Source organism: Narcine bancroftii, chromosome 3, assembly GCF_036971445.1.
Source record: "Narcine bancroftii isolate sNarBan1 chromosome 3, sNarBan1.hap1, whole genome shotgun sequence".
Taxonomy (NCBI): Eukaryota; Metazoa; Chordata; class Chondrichthyes; order Torpediniformes; family Narcinidae; genus Narcine; species Narcine bancroftii.
In genome coordinates this window covers 91,873,523-91,878,532 of record NC_091471.1, presented here as the reverse complement: position 1 = coordinate 91,878,532, position 5,010 = coordinate 91,873,523, and positions in this window count along the sequence as shown.

Here is a 5,010-nt window from a genome sequence, read left to right as displayed (position 1 = left end):
CCTTACTGCAACCAGTGTAACTGTACAACATGTTTGCTTGTCCCATGCAGTGCGGTTTACAAAAGTCCACTCATAGACAATATCCATGGCAACCTTTGAGATGATGGGGGGCGTCATTGGCTCCCATGGTTATGTCTATTGGGGGAGGTACATCCAATCCTGCAGGGCTATTTATGATTGATGGAGAAACACTAACTAAACCAATTAGAAGTCAACTTTGCACAGTTTAACACCACCTCCTGCCATTGAGATGGTTAGTCCAGCCAAGTTCGTTTTGATGAATGATCACCAGTTCACTCAGCAGGTCAAGAGTGTTCTCCATGTAGCAAAGGGCAAAAATACACAACCGACGTTTCGGGCTTGAGCCCTTCATCAATGCATACTTGAAGGAGAAATGGAGAGAGCAGTAGTCAGTGCTGTGTAGGTACCTGAGATCCCTGCAGGGGCCAAACTGTGAGGCCTGGAATTGATACCTTGATGAAGGGCTCAAGCCCACTGTCGATCATGCATTCCCACCCTTGCCACCCCTGCCACACAAAGGACACCATTTGACCAGGTGTGCTTCTCCACCTTTGTGTTTTTACTTCCAAATAACAAGTTCAAATTGATTAATCTGATATTATAAAGTACGATATCACTGCAGTATACAGGACAGAGTTGATGGCTGACGACGTCAGCCCGGCAGCTTACAGCTGCCAAGGAGGATACACCAAGCAGGATTTTAGACCTACTAGAGAAGGGTTAGGTGAGTAGACCTCCTGGCCGGGTACTCCCATTTCAGATGGCCACAATACAGCTGCACAGGAGCACAACGTGCGGCTTTACAGTCGGGTATTGTGGCCAACTGAAAGTACCTTTAGACTGCTACATTTATAGGAAAAGTGTCTGCCTGGGCGAAACACATATAAATGGGACCAGGCAGGCATGTATCATGTCACCATGGACAAGGTGGTTCAAAGGGCAGTACAACTTTATGACTTTAATAATAATTATTACATCCAATTCTTTGTGCTTTAATTTTGTTTAGCATTGTACAGTGCTATCTAAATTAACCACATCAACTGGTTTCATTATTCTGCTCATTAAAGTCTCAAAAGTCATTAATGGGTTGGTCAAATATAATTTCCCTGTTGACTTTACCCAACCATATTGATATTTTCCTGTCTTTTTGTTGTCACTTCCTTAATTATTGATTCTTGCAATTTCCCCACTTCTGATGTCAGGCAATTGATCGATAATTCCTTATTTTCTCTATCATTTTGTAAATAGTGACCTTCTATTAATTGTGGTGGTAATGGTCTGAATTTATATTAACTACTTTCATGTTAATTAAAATTAATCTATGTTTAGCATTGAAGCAGAGAGGTCACTTGGAAATAACCTGGTGTAGTTATTCACCTTTTGGATAAAAGGGACAGTTGGCACAGATTTGTTGAAAATAAAGCATGGTATTCAGATTTTTGTGGTAACAATGAGGGTCAATGATGGTACAGTAAAACCCCTGGTATCTGGCATCTACCAACTGCTGGATAAGTGAATCTCCCAATTGCTTGAATCTGCTTGAGTGAGTGGAGAACTAATGGCAAGGCATGCCAATTTTAAAGTTTCTTAATTTTACCCCTTTATTTTTCACTTTTTTCTGCCAGTTGCTTGGGGCTGCCAGTTGCTTTGGATTGCCGGTTGCTTGAAGTCTGGATAACAGTGATTTTGCTGTATAATAGTTAACATTGAAAATTAACATTGTTGGATTTGAATCCAGGTAAGTGTGGGGTGATGCATTTTTGAAGGACAAACCAGAAGGCTGAGTACAGTGTTAATGGTTGATTGCTTCAGAGTGTAGATGAGCAGTGGGACCTTGGGGTTCAAATCCATACATCCCTCAAGGATATCACACTGGTTGAAAGGATAGTTAAGAAAGCCTATAGGATGTTGGGGTTCATTAAAAGAGGGATTGAATACAGGAGTAGAAATGTCATATTGTAACTCTACAAGTCTCTGGTAAGGCCACGCTTAGAATATTGTGTTCAGTTCTAGTCACCCCATTAGAGGAAGGATGTGGAAGCTGAGCTGGGACTTTTCTCTTTGGATCATAGAAGGATGAGAGGAGATTTGATAAAGGTCTACAAGATCATGAGAGGCATAGCTAGGGTGGACACCCAGCATCTGTTTCCCAGGGCAGGATCAGCAAACACCAGAGGTCAAAAAAAAGTGAAGGGAGGGAAGTTTAGGGGAGACATCAGGGGCAGGTTTTTTTTTACACAGAAAGTTCTGGGTTAGTAGAATGCCTTGCCAGGGATGGTGGTGAGGCCGAAACATTGGGAGCATTTAAGAGACTCTTAGACAAACCATTGGATGAAAGAATGATAGAGGGTTATGGGGTAGTGAGGTTTTGGTACCTTTTTATAACAGAAGGAATGTATGGGTCAGCACAACATTGAGGGCAGAAGTGCCTGTACTATGCTGCACTGTTTTATGAGCTTTATAAGAAAAGACACAGTGTACAAAAGGAAGGAGCCCCATGCCGAACATAGACTTATCACTGGTTGTCTCACTGATCAGTGAGTGATCACTGATTCCTCAGCAGGGACGTATGATTAAAATTGGTGTAGCAACAACATTTAGGAAAGTTTTTAAAAAATAGTGGCCACACTGACCACCGGCTGGTTCGCTGCAAGCTCAACCTTCACTTCAAGCCAAAGCCCAGGAACAGTAAAGTCCCCAGAAAGAGGTTCAATGTTGGAAACCTGCAGTCAGACGAAGCGAGAGGAAACTTCCAGGCAAACCTCAAAGCAAAGCTCGACGATGCAACCCGCCTCACGGACCCGTCCCCTGAAACCCTCTGGGACCAGTTGAAGACTACCATACTGCAATCCACTGAAGAGGTACTGGGCTTCTCCTCCAGGAAAAACAAGGACTGGTTTGACGAAAACAGCCAGGAAATCCAGGAACTGCTGGCAAAGAAGTGAGCTGTCCACCAGGCTCACCTTACAAAGCCGTCCTGTCCAGAGAAGAAACAAGCCTTCCGTCCCGCATGCAGCCATCTTCAGCGCAAACTCCGGGAGATCCAAAATGAGTGGTGGACTAGCCTCGCCAAACGAACCCAGCTCAGCGCGGACATTGGCGACTTCAGGGGTTTCTACGAGGCTCTAAAGGCTGTGTACGGCCCCTCACCCCAAGTCCAAAGCCCGCTGCGCAGCTCAGATGGCAAAGTCCTCCTCAGTGACAAGATCTCCATCCTCAACCGATGGTCAGAACACTTCCAATCTCTTTTCAGTGCCAACCGCTCAGTCCAAGATTCCGCCCTGCTCCAGCTCCCTCAACAGCCCCTAAGGCTAGAGCTGGATGAGGTCCTCACCCTGGATGAGACATATAAGGCAATCGAACAACTGAAAAGTGGCAAAGCAGCAGGTATGGATGGTATCCCCCCAGAGGTCTGGAAGGCTGGCGGCAAAACTCTGCATGCCAAACTGCATGAGTTTTTCAAGCTTTGTTGGGACCAAGGAAAACTGCCTCAGGATCTTCGTGATGCCACCATCATCACCCTGTACAAAAACAAAGGCGAGAAATCAGACTGCTCAAACTACAGGGGAATCACGTTGCTCTCCATTGCAGGCAAAATCTTCGCTAGGATTCTACTAAATAGAATAATACCTAGTGTCGCCGAGAATATTCTCCCAGAATCACAGTGCGGCTTTCGCGCAAACAGAGGAACTACTGACATGGTCTTTGCCCTCAGACAGCTCCAAGAAAAGTGCAGAGAACAAAACAAAGGACTCTACATCACCTTTGTTGACCTCGCCAAAGCCTTCGACACCGTGAGCAGGAAAGGGCTTTGGCAAATACTAGAGCGCATCGGATGTCCCCCAAAGTTCCTCAACATGATTATCCAACTGCACGAAAACCAACAAGGTCGGGTCAGATACAGCAATGAGCTCTCTGAACCCTTCTCCATTAATAATGGCGTGAAGCAAGGCTGTGTTCTCGCACCAACCCTCTTTTCAATCTTCTTCAGCATGATGCTGAACCAAGCCATGAAAGACCCCAACAATGAAGACGCTGTTTACATCCGGTACCACACGGATGGCAGTCTCTTCAATCTGAGGCGCCTGCAAGCTCACACCAAGACACAAGAGAAACTTGTCCGTGAACTACTCTTTGCAGATGATGCCGCTTTAGTTGCCCATTCAGAGCCAGCTCTTCAGCGCTTGACGTCCTGCTTTGCGGAAACTGCCAAAATGTTTGGCCTGGAAGTCAGCCTGAAGAAAACTGAGATCCTCCATCAGCCAGCTCCCCACCATGACTTCCAGCCCCCCCACATCTCCATCGGGCACACAAAACTCAAAACGGTCAACCAGTTTACCTATCTCGGCTGCACCATTTCATCAGATGCAAGGATCGACAATGAGATAGACAACAGACTCGCCAAGGCAAATAGTGCCTTTGGAAGACTACACAAAAGAGTCTGAAAAAACAACCAACTGAAAAACCTCACAAAGATAAGCGTATACAGAGCCGTTGTCATACCTACACTCCTGTTCGGCTCCGAATCATGGGTCCTCTACCGGCATCACCTACGGCTCCTAGAACGCTTCCACCAGCGTTGTCTCCGCTCCATCCTCAACATCCATGGAGCGCTTTCATCCCTAACGTCGAAGTACTCGCGATGGCAGAGGTCGACAGCATCGAGTCCACGCTGCTGAAGATCCAGCTGCGCTGGATGGGTCACGTCTCCAGAATGGAGGACCATCGCCTTCCCAAGATCGTGTTATATGGCGAGCTCTCCACTGGCCACCGTGACAGAGGTGCACCAAAGAAAAGGTACAAGGACTGCCTAAAGAAATCTCTTGGTGCCTGCCACATTGACCACTGCCAGTGGGCTGATATCGCCTCAAACTGTGCATCTTGGCGCCTCACAGTTTGGCGGGCAGCAACCTCCTTTGAAGAAGACCGCAGAGCCCACCTCACTGACAAAAGGCAAAGGAGGAAAAACCCAACACCCAACCCCAACCA